Source organism: Myotis brandtii, unplaced genomic scaffold, assembly GCF_000412655.1.
Source record: "Myotis brandtii unplaced genomic scaffold, ASM41265v1 scaffold967, whole genome shotgun sequence".
Lineage (NCBI taxonomy): Eukaryota > Metazoa > Chordata > Mammalia > Chiroptera > Vespertilionidae > Myotis > Myotis brandtii.
This window is the reverse complement of record NW_005372006.1, coordinates 72,816-85,568: the sequence shown is the minus strand read 5'-3', so window position 1 is coordinate 85,568 and position 12,753 is coordinate 72,816. Positions and strand designations below refer to the sequence as shown.

The following is a 12,753-nucleotide window of genomic DNA, read 5'->3' as shown; positions in this document are numbered from 1 at the left end:
GCACTTGAAGTGATTAAATGTAAGCTATTATTCAGAGTGGTGTTCATGAGAATATGCACAGTTTACCTTTACATCCTGGCTTGGAAGATCCCTCCTGCTGCACTGTGGGCTGTGATCAGACACAGGTCCCAGTGAGCTGTCTGCCCTGTGCACACTCTGTGTGATGAGAAATTTAAAGAAGAATGCTCAGTGTGAAGGGGAGGCTTAAGGTACATGGCTTTGAATCCCGAAATCCCAAAAATATCTCCATGGAAGAAAATGCTCTTTGAAAATTAATTGAAGACGTTCAGCCTCATGCTTGGAAATAGTAAACCAAACAGCCTCAGACTTCAGTCATGTTGTTTCATGTAGTCAGAGAAATTGCTGTCAAGGGAGAGATGCTGCTAGAAATGGCAGGTCATAGGAAGGTAAGCAAATATTCTGTGTTATTTAATGATTTTTGATGCTATTAATGTCAGTGTTCTGAAATTTCTAGTAATTATTTGAGTCACTGCACTCTTGTTCTTCAACTCTCTGATGCAATGTGCTTGTCTAAGTTTAGGGATATAGATTTTGGAAAGTTTGCGGAAAAATTTTCTTGACTGGACAAAGTTAAAGAAAACATACCCATACACATGTGACCATAATTCCAGGGCTGACCTTAGCAAAAGTTCTGAAGTGTAGGCAGATTTTTTTCCAGGACTTTGCACTTCTCTATTCTCTGCTCTTTCCTCCATTTCAAACTCTTCCACTCCCAGGCCCCCAAACACTCTTATGTTATCCTCATCCTTCACAATATTTAATAAGCTGATTTACCATTCTGTATTCTTGACATACTTAAGGGTATTTGCAATTTAATGGAGACCTTGGTAGGTGCGGTTATTCAAATGAAAGAATTTATAATGGAAACACTGCAGAATTTATTTTAAAGTCTCCTTAGACTAGAGTGTCTCAAAACACTCTTTAGTATCCAGTTGCCCATTTCATCGCAGTATTGTCCCTTTCTCAGCCCAGTGGCTTAGTGTAGATGCAGCAAAACATCCTGGGCACTGGTTGCTTGTTGTTCAATAAAGTCCACCGATATTTAGTGGGTTCTAGTTATACTCAACGTCTCACTATGGCTGTGAGTTATAAAAACAGATATGATCAAACTCATATTCATTAAATATTTAAATCCATATTCACAGTTAGTCCCACAAAAATTACACTATTATAAGAAATATGGCAGAAATACTGTATCAACTTCCTTAAGTCACTATTTCCTGCAAAGCATATTATACCCATAAGCATGACACTGACTATAAAGTTGATGCTAATGGTAAATACACATCTGTTGAATAGACCATCCCTTAAACAAACACCTGGGCTTTGTACCCTGGAATAAAACACATGGGAGTCTGAGGGAAGAACAACTTTCCTTTACCCTTTCTGGCTGGTCTAATGATCAAATAGACATTAGATAAATTAACAAGAGAAAATAATCAAATTTAATACATACATATGTATGGGAACCTCACATGCATGCGGGGTTCTGAGATAGAAAGGGGGATTGAGGTATATAAGACTTTCTGATCTAGAGATGAGATAATGCACCTCGGGGACTTTAAAGGATTATTGCAGGATGATAAGAAGAGCAGATGTTCAGTAAACACAAATTTTTCCTGCCATATAGGTGGATCAAAAGGTTATCTCCTATTATGAGCAAGGCCCTTAATTCAAGTTCTTCTATGCAAAGGGAGGGGCAGAAGTTTCTCGTGAGCCTGAAGCTAATATTGCCTTTAGCTCAAAACAAATTTGTATTCTACAGAAGCACATCTTTGAGTGGCTTGTTTTGAATCCCCATGCTTCTCTCTTCTGAAACTTCCCTGGACGTTTCACATTCCAGAAGTTGGGTTGGTAGATTGTTCTATATCTCATTAGACCAGGCTCAGTCTTGAGAGAAGTTCAGTTCAGTTAAACAGTTATGTCACATTCCAGATGGACTCGAAAGTTAAGCCTATGGTGAAAGCAAGCAATGCAGTATTTAATAAGAGGCATGTCTATAAAAACAAGAAAAACAAAGGTTAAGCTTGAAGTGGGCTATAATCTTGGTTTCTGAGTTCTGAAAGCAGCTGACAAGAAGATTTCTAGATATCTGTCTCAAATCAACTTCAGATAGGGTGAAGGCAGGCAGTTACAGTCTGATATATCCTCCTAGTCTGCAATTTGAATGCCTCTGGTGATCTCTGCAACAGACACGAAGATTGTCTATATATGAGCTATTGTGGTGATTTCTTTGAAGTGTATATCCAGTTGTCCAACTTTAGCTTGTGTGGCCTTGGAAAAAGGGCCATTTTTAAAAAAATGTATATTTTTTTATTGATTTCAGAGAGGAAGGGAGAGGGAGAGAGATAGAAACATCAATGATGAGAGAGAATTATTGATCAGCTGCCACCAGCACGCCCCCTACAGGAGATTGAGCCTGCAACCCTGGGAATCAAACAGCGATGTCCTGATTCATAGATTGACCCTCAACCATTGAGCCACATGGGCAAGCAGGTTTTTTGTGTTTTTTTGAGACTGTTTATTTTCTGTCTGCCTATTTCCATTTTGTTTAATAGTTTGTGGATGAACAGCTTAAGACCACTCAGTGGTTGTTCCTATGTGGTCAGTGGCCTGAACAGTGGGGGTTGCAGAGTGGCAGGCTGATGCTCTAGTCTTCAGTAGGGAATTGCAGGACAGGCACAGGGGGCACCTGCACCTTCAGACAGCCTGCGACCTCAGGCTGAATAGCAGTGGACTCCGGAGCTGGAGCAGTCCATTCACCCTGAAATTCCTTCATGGTCACAGCCTTTTCAGCAGTGGCCTGCTCTTCCTTTTCAATCTCTTGAGCGTCTCTGTAGAAGTAGAGACAGACATGACCTTCCCGTGGGTGTTCATGGGAGATGGCGCTGCATGTGCACAGAATTTCCCAGGCCAGCATTCACCACATCAGGCCTCCTTGAATGAGCCTCCTTTTATTGCGAGGGTTGGCAGTGTCCACACAGCACAGAGGAAGAGTCTATGCTACATGGAGCAATGGCAGGAAGGTTAATGTAAGACATCTGTGTGAGAGGCTGGTACTCAGCCCTGGGATCAGTGGCCACCAGAAATCTCAGCTCCCAGAAGGCTGCCTGGATCTGGTCATGAAGGTTCCAGGAGTGAGGTGGCCAACAGTGGGAGTGGCTCCAGTGGTAGCAGCAAACCTCAGCACAGCTCGCTGGTCAGTGTTCCTGGACGATATGACACTGACATCAGCAGGGTTTTCAGTGGCAACAATGGCACAAGCTGCCAACAGAAGCTTCTTCCATGTTTCTTCAGATTTATGAGGTAGACGCCATCACTGTTCCTGTTGAAGATTTACTGCTCCATTTTTTTTTTCAAGTCAGGTTGGTGCCACCTAAGTGGGTTCTTGTTGCAAGGAATTTGAGGAAATACTCATCCTTCACTTTCAGTACTTTTAAGTGCTTCGGACATTGTGCAAGTTTCCCTTTAAGTTACTTGGGAATTGAGAACAATGCCCCATGGGCCCCTCTCTGGGCAGCACAGTAGGCAGGGGAACAGGCAGTTTTAGTTCTCAATGATTCCAAGTCAATGGATGGAAAAATGTAAATGTTAGTTGAAGGGTTGCAGACAAATGTTTAAGAAAACTAGAAAAATTCAGAAAATAGTCCAGTCTGAAGGTAGGATTAAAAACACACATTCAAAAAACCCTCAAGCTAATGAACAGCACTGTAATATCCACAATGGTATAATACAGTTTCTATTGAAACAATTTTTCTCTCTAAGATGACACACATTTTTATCAAAGATAGCCAAATTAAGACCATTTTCAATAAGCTTGGCCTGATTATTTGTATAAGTCCAGCAAGAATAGTAATTGTGTAGGCTCTTTTAAATCTGCTTTGCTGGAATTTTTCATAAGGAATCTTTAGATTGAACTTAAAAAAGCCTCGAGCTTAGGAACCCACGCCGCATACTTGCCATCAGACTTAGCCCACAATACCCATGGGGTTAATTCCTCTCTTCTCGAGGTCCCCAATGTATTTTGAAGGTCTTTCTTTGCATATCCCAGGAATCAACCTTCATTCCTTTCCTGGAAAGACTGCTTTAAACCATGTAATCAAGGTACCATGCTGTTTTCCCAAGGGGCTTTTATTGGCTTCCAAAGTCAATCTTAATTCCTTAATACTTTCTGGTCATATATGAGCCTATGCTTGTCTCTCTCAAATATGGCATTCCAGTCAAAGCCTTATAAGATTACTATTTTCCAATTGTGTCCTGTTATACAAGGAACAGATTCTTATGGAACTTATGCAAATAAACATATTACCATGAAAATAAAAATACTTACTCATTGAGAGTTTGGAGGGATCAAATTGAAAGAGACAGACAGAAATTAATGTTTTAATACTACTAACGAAGGTGTACAGAAGAAAAAGTCTTGTATCTGGAAGACAAAAGATTTTAAAAATCAGCAATATATCAAATAAGAGTCATAAAATTATAACCCTTCTCATCAGTTCATTCAGTCCTGTGTAATTAAAGTTATTCTGCTTGGATCTAGTTATTCCATTAGTTCTCTTGATGTTGCCTGATAATTAAGGGTATTAGGGTCAGTGATAATTCCAAAAAATTCCCAGGCTGTCTATCAAGGCTTGTATGGTTTACTCAGTGAAATGTGTGACTTAATCACTAGAGATTTTGGGAGATATACCCCAAGTGGGAAACATTTTCTAACAGTTTCTTTGCCATTGTGAGGGCATCAGATCTGTGGCAGGAGAAAACTTCAATTCATACCAAAAAAAAAAAAAATACACATAACATCAAGGACATATTGATAACCCAAACTAAGTGTCAGTTAGATGAAGTTCAGCCCAAATGTACTAAAGTGGATGAAAAAAACACAGAAACTGAAAAAGTTCCAGGGAGCTGGGAAGAACTAAGCAGCAGCCGTCTTGGGTTCCCATAGCCCGGACTATTCATTTGTTTTATAACCATTGTTTACCGATCTTAATTCCTCTGATTTAGGAGCATTCTGTTGCCAAGTCATAGGACATAAGGATGACAAAAGTCAGGGGTCATTTTTGCAAAACCAGAACGGATTTCATCCATATGTACCATATCCTGACACTTGGGTTCGGTTGCTTTCATGTATCCTTCAATTTTGATGACAGACATCTTATGTCAGGACATCTCAGATTTCCAGCAACTTCACATATATTTCTGGAACATTTATATCATACACAAATAGAGCATAAAGTAGGCTCAATGTTATTTTTTATTTGGGAATGCTTCCCATGTAATTTCATACACCCAAACAAGTTGTATTAGTTTAATATTTTTCTTTTGTAATGAGAGAAAACTAATCTTTTGAGGTGTTCTGTGGTCCTTTCTGGAAAACCCCAAAGTCATTCCCAGGTCAAGACTCTTATTTGTAATTTAAATTTTGGAAAGTCTGTCTAAATATATCAAGAGGTTTGGACATTTGATTAAATAGGATCATAAGTTATTATGAAGTCATACTTCATTACCCATTTAACCAAAGTGGCAATAAAAGAGTTCAAAGAAATCAGAGAAGTTTACATAATTGCTAGCAAAACTTTATTTCTTACTATTGAGAAGATTCAATTTCCTTAAGTAATCAAGGACCTGATTAAGACAACATAAAACAAAATCACATAAAACATAAAACACAGAATCTTTTCTTTCTAGGAATAAAACTTTTCACAGTATCAATAGCAGACCAATAGTCCTGTTAGCAGAGAGAGAAACCCAGACTCTAAGTTTGCATCAGCTTACTTTTCATATTTAAGTTCAGTTAATTAAAATTTTCTCTCCCAAGATTCCTTTTCCAGAGCCCTCTACTACTTTCCTTTTTACATTCAGATTTTTGTCTTTTTTCCCCCTCTTTCTCATTCTGAAGCAACCAGTCTTATTTTAGGACAAAATTAATTTTTTCTTCCTCAAAAATAGATCTTTATTTTTCATACCCTTTTTTGTTAAGCCAAAACATATCCCATTTTTCTTATATACACAGTTGTTTTCCCCGATATTAGTTTTTATAGTTTTAATTACATATATTTAAATTCTTGAACTTTAAAATAACTTAATTAATGAAAACTAAGAAGTAAGCAATTGCAAACTGTCTGTTAGATTGCTACCTTTATGAACACATATTGTTATAGGTATATGGTTTGTGTGCCAGATGCTTCTAAAGAAAGACCAATTTTCAATACATCAAAGTTTGGAGTAAGGAAAAGCTTACTAACCAAGAAGGCCAAGCTTGAAAAGATGGGAGATCTAATTCTCAAATCCAGCTTAAGAGAGTTCAAAATTCAGGCGTCTTATATATCAAGAGAAGAGAGAATGGGTGAGGTGAAAAGATGGTGGAGACTGTAGACAGCCAGGCCTGAAAAGGGGTCCAAGGGAAAGCTGGAGAAATTAATAAATCCTTTTGTTCCTAGTTGATCTGTTGACCCCCTGCTGATCTGAGTTCAGTTGGGAAGTCATTACTTTATGTAGATTTCCCCACCTCTTCCTGAGTAAGGGGCAGGGGTGGGCAAACTTTTTGACTAGAGGGCCACAATGAGTTCTTAAACTGGACCAGAGGGCCGGAACAAAAGCATGGATGGAGTGTTTGTGTGAACTAATATAAATTCAAAGTAAACATCATTACATAAAAGGGTACGGTCGTTTTTTTTTTTAGTTTTATTCATTTCAAACGGGCCGTAGTTTGCCCACGGCTGGTAAGGGGGCTGCTTAGGCCTGGAGCAGAATGCCTAGTTAATTAGCATATCTATAAGAGAAGCTATTAGCCTGAAGGCCATCTGAGAGAAGGAGCATTTCACTCTGTTGCAATATCATAATTTCTAGAAATACATATTTCCTCATAGCACACCTTTTTAAAATGGGGCACAAGACATGTTCACTAATAGACAAACATCTTTCTCTATAATAAGAAGCAGAAAGTAGATGAACTTATGTTCAGTAGTTAATGTTTCATTATTTTATCTTATTTGGAAGTAGCTGAGACATCCATGAATATCCATTTAATTTTTCTAGCAAAACTTTAGTTTCAAAGAGATTTAGTAAACCCAATTTTAAAATAAATTTCATTTTTCAATTATAGTTGCTGTGCAATTTTGTATTAGTTTCAGGTGTACAATCCAGTGATTAGACATTTATATAATTTATGAAGTGACTACCCCAAAAATTCAAGTAGCCACCTGGCACCATACATAGTTATTACAATATTGTTGACGATAATCTTAAGGCTATACTTTACATCCCTGTGACTATTTTGTAACTACCAACCTGTAGTTCTTAATCCCTTCACCTTTTTTACCCAGTTCCCCAATCTTCTTCCATCTGGCAACCATCAATTTGTTCTCTGTATCTATGAGTTTGTTTGTTTTGATTGTTTGTTTGTTTTCTTTTTCAGATTCCACATATAAGTGAAAGCATATGATATTTGTCTTTCTCTGACTTATTTCACTCAGCACAATATCCTCTAGGTCAGTGGTTCCCAACTTTTTTGGGGGCATGCCCCACCTAAGCATCTCTAAAATCCTGATGCCCACCTCCTGTGACATATATTTCTTATTATTCAAAAAGTGAACTCCTATTTACATGGAAGAAGCCTACAAGGTCAATAACTTGTTCTAAACAAGTTCCCAAAGAACATGGCATCCATGAAAGAAAAATAAAAGAACAAAAGGACAGTTGAAGTAATGAGGAAGAACTCACTAAGAAATTGTTAAAAATAATAATATGAAGTGATATGAAAAAATACAAAATAAAGTTTTAAAACATATAATAGAGAACTGAAATGTATAAATATGTCACAATCTATATTTATAAACTGTATATGAGGCCCTTAGAACCATAAGAAATGTAAAAAATTCACTGTTAATAGCTCATTCTCAAATTGCCCCCCTTAAAAATCAAATTGCCCCCCTGTGGGCCATGTGCCCCTCGTTGGGAACCACTGCTCTAAGTCTATTCATGTTGTCTCAAATGGCAAGCTTTCATCTTTTTGTATGGTCAAATAATATTCTATTGTATATATGTACCACAGTTTTATCCATTTGTCTATTGATGGATACTTAGATTGCTTCCATATCTTGACTATCCTATCTAATAATAGACAAAGATGCAAATTGACCGTACCTTTGCTACGCCCACCATCGGCTAATCAGACCGATATGCAAATTAACCACCAACAAAGATGGCAGCTAATTTGCATATGTAGGCACCAAGCGACGGAGCGAAGCCTGCCACGCCGGTCCTGCCCCCTGGGCCCGAGCGACGAGTGAAGAGCAAAGCCCGCGGCGCTGGCCCCTCCCCCGGGGCTAGAGCGGTGAGCGAAGAGCGAAGCCCACCGCGCCAGCCCCGCCCGGCGAAGAGCGAAGGCCTGGGTTCTGGGTGCCAGAGGAAAACCAGTGCCAGCAGCCAGGGGAAGGGGCCCCCGAGGAGCCCCAGACTGCGAGAGGGCACAGGCCAGGCTGAGGCACCCATCCGAGTGCACAAATTTTTGTGCACCGGGCCTCTAGTCTATATACATAAAAGACTAATATACAAAGTGTCCCCTTGGGAGTTCGACTGGGCGACCGGGAGTTTGATTGCTCGCTATGACATGTGTTGACCACTAGGGGGTGGCGTGGAATGGAGGAAGGCCCCGGTCGGCAGTCAGAAGGCCCTGATCAGCCCTGATCGCTGGCCAGGCCTAAGGACCCTACCTGTGCATGAATTTCATGCACCGGGCCTCTAGTTGTAAATAATACTGCAATGAACATTTGGATACATATGCCTGTTCAAATTAGAGTTTTGGGTTCCTTTGGATAAATACCCAGATGTGGAATTCCTGGCTCCTTTTTTGTCTCATGTTATAGTCTTTTTTTTTTTTAAGTCTATTTTGTCTTGTATAAGTATTGCTACTCCAGCTTTTTTTGCTTTTCATGAAATATTTTTTCTATCTCTTTACTTTGTGAAGTCTCTTGTAGACAACATATGTATGGGCCTTGTTTTCTTATCCATTCAGCCACCCTGTTCTTTTGATTGGAGCATTTAATCTATTTGTATTTAAAGTAACATGATAAATATGTATTTATTGCCATTTTATTACTTATATTTTTTTCTTCATCTTAAAGAAGAAGATCCTTTAACATATCTTGTAAGAGTGGTTTGGTGGTGATGAACTCCTTTAGATTTTTCTTGTCTGGGAAGCTCTTTATCGGTCCATTAATTATAAGTGATAGATTTGATGGGTAGAGTACTCCTGGTTATAGATTCTTGCTTTTCATCACTTTGAATATTTTATGCCAATCCCTTCTGACCTGAAATGTTTCTGTTGAGAAATCAGTGGAAAGTCTTATGGGAGTTCCTTTGTAGGTAACTAACTGCTTTTCTTTTTCTGCTTTTGAGATTCTCTCTTTATCTTTAACCTGTGGCATTTAACCTTTGAGTTCATCTTGTTTGAGATTCTGCACTTCCTTGACTTGTGTGTCTATTTCCTTCACCAAATTAGGGAACTTTTCTGTAATTATTTTTTTCAAATAAAAGTTCAATTTCTTGCTCTCTATCTTCTTCTTCTAGCACCCATGACATGAATGTTGGTATGCGCGATGTTGGCCCAGAGCCCCGTTAAACTATTCTTGTTTTTGGATACCTTTTTCTTTTTGTTGCTCTGATTGGGTATTTTTTGCTTCCTTATATTCCAAATTGCTGATTTGATACTCTGCTTCATCTAATCTACTGTTGACTTCTTTTTGTGTATTCTTCATTTCAGTTATAGTATTCTTCACTTCTGACTGGTTCTTTTTTACATTTTCTATCTCCATTTTATGTTTCCCATCTCTTGCCATGTTGATCTATTCCAATCCTAAATTCTTTGAGCATCCTTATAACTAGTGTTTTGAACTCTGCATCTGATAGATTACTTGTCTCCATTTTGTTTAGTTCTTTTTCTGGAGTTTTGTCCTGTTCTTCCTTTGGGACATGTTTCTTTGTCTTTTCATTTTGGCAGCCTTCCTGTTTGTTTGTGTTAGATAGCGCTTCTATGTCTCCTGGTCTTGGTAGAGTGGCTTTATATAGTAGGTGTCCTGTAGGGTCCAGTGGTGCAGCCTTCTTGGTCTCCTGAGTGGGGTATTCCAGGTGTGCCCCCCCAAGTGGGCTACATGCACCCTCCTGTTGTAGTTGAGCCTTGATTGCTGTTGGCATGTCAATGGGGGTGGGGAGGTTGGTCCCCAGGCCACAAGAACTAGCTGGGATGACAGCAGAAAAGCTCCTGTGTAGGGCCCCACTCCACACAGGAAGGCTTACTTTAGCAGGTCTCTGGTGCCTACTGAGTATGCCCCCACTCACAATTTGTTTTTGGAGATGGTTGGGTGGTGATTCTGTGTGGTCTAAAGCTGTCCACTGGGATGCTGGCCCTCGGGACTCCTGGAAGGTACAGGCCAAGGTCAGCCCCTGCCTGTGCCCTGCCTAAGACAACCTGCATGAGCTACAAAGCAATCTGCAGATGCTTGCCACTTGTGCTCGGCTTGGAGGTGCCAGAGAAGGCCAACCTGAGCGCCAAGGCTGGCTGCTGCTAGTGCTGGGCCTAGTTCCACTTAGCAAGAGGCGTGGGGCATACTGAGGCCAGATGCTGCGTGTTTGGTGTTTGTGGACCTTTGTGTGAGCCAAGACAGGCCATTTATATGGAGATGCCACTGGAAGCGGCTTGAGTGGGCCTGCAAGTTGGCTGGGCAGGGTCTCAGGAAATCACCAAGATGGGGTGAACAATGTTAGCCAGGTTGATAGAGACTCAGATATGGTGCCCACCTGGGTGAGGGCTCAGCAAACATACAATGGCTTCTGCCAGCACTTCTGTCTGAGAGAAAGCTGCCCCTCAACTTTGAACTGCTGCATAGCGCTGCACCTCAGATTGAGTTTGAATAATTCCATGTGTGAGCTCTTTAAAAGGAACAGCTGGGACCCTAGCAGCCCTCTGTCTCACTCAGTCATAATCTCTACTGGTTTTCACAGCCAGAAGTCATGGGGACTTTTTTTTCTGGCACCAGGAACCTAGGCTGGGAAGCCTGATGTGAGGCTGGGACTCCTTGCTCCTCAGGTGAGACCTCAGTTGAGATATCCCTCATGATTTTTAACTGCCTCACATGTGTGTGGGTCTTGCCCTTTCTGCATCTCTGCCCCTCCTACCAGTATTGATGTGGCTGCTTCTTAGTTGTCGGACTTCTTTCTGTTCAGCTAGACTTGAGGTGGTTTCCAGTGATGGTTGTTCTGTAGTTTAGCTGTAATTTTGAGGTGGTAACGGGAGGAGGTGAGTATCATGTTTACTTACTTTGCCAACTTGACCAGATTCTAAGAAGCCTTTTTTAACAATATGATTATCACAAAAAAGTTTACCTAAAAAGAAGCCTTTTATCCTATTTATTTAATTTACTTGTTCCTAACACTGAAGTTTAGATTGCTGATGAAAATTTCATCATACCAAGTTGCTTATCTTGCGTACAAATTTTGCAACAGAAATAAGATGAACATATTTGACTAATAAACCTAGGTAGAATAAAATGTTATTTAATGCTGATGCTTCTAAAGATATGCCCATTTAACCAAACCAAACTCAAACCAGTTTTATTATCAACTATTTTCCAGCTCACGTGATTCTGAAAAGCATTCAGGTTAGTTTCTGTTATAGTTTTGAAAATTCTCATATATGCACTTTTTGTTTTAGTTGATTTAATAGAGCTCCTTTAAAAATAAATAAACAAAACCATTCAGAGGCTGAAAATACCATATAACACATATGAACATAGACATACACATACAGATCTTTTAACCGTATTACAGTTATCATAATCAAAATTCACTAATTGAAAAAAAATAGCTGGGATAAGTTAAATTGATCTTCTCAGATGGCTAAGATTTTTTTTCTTTTAATAAGAATTTCTTCCCTGAAATTTGCATTTTAAAAGACGGCATAGATAAGTGTTCTTAGAAAAGACCAGATATTTAGTTAGATCTTTAAAGGTACAGGCAAAGAGATGCAAACTCCTCCTAGAAAGACTTTGGTTTCATAAATCCAATATTTGTAAGCCTTTTGAGATGAATAGGGGAGGTTAGGAGAAAGTAAAAAAAAATTAGTGGGCTTTGAATTGTTTCTGGAGCCATACCTCAGGCCCTATAAAGACTTTATTAGTAAAATAAGAACTATTATTTTTAATACTTCAAGACGTGGGTTGCTACCCAAATGGTGTCAAAGAACTGAGTCCACCCACTCATTGTTGGAAGGATTTTTTTCTTCTTCTGGTACATTTCTTATCAGACTCCAGCATCCCTCTCCAGTTTGGCCAAATTTATGATAAAAAAAGTTATTAAATCCTTTCAAATATCTTGTCATGTTTTAGCTGGGACAAACAGTAAATATTTCTGGCAATATTAGCCAGTTCTATGGATCCAAGAGGACACAAAGGTTACTACATTCTAGTCTTTCCTTCTGATAGCCAAAATAAAGAACTGACAGCCTTCATATCCCAGTTACCCAGTGAGACAATTTTTATTTCCACAATATAATCAGGTAAAAGGGATGCAACCAATTATGTTGACATAACTTTTAAAAAAAAACATAAAACCTGTTTAAACAATATAATTTTTATAATCTTATCATCTTACATTTCCATATTCCTTTAACATAACTGTAGCCTGAGTCAGGACTTTGGTTTTGGTACCACAGTTCAGGAATTCCCATATCAA

The 12,753-nt window shown here is 39.2% G+C and overlaps 1 pseudogene; it reads right to left on the bottom strand.

Annotated features, from left to right (window-relative positions):
* Nucleotides 1-2,595: 2,595 nt before the first annotated feature.
* On the bottom strand, nt 2,596-5,050 carry LOC102260312 (annotated as a pseudogene).
* Between the last annotated feature and the right edge of the window lie 7,703 nt (nt 5,051-12,753).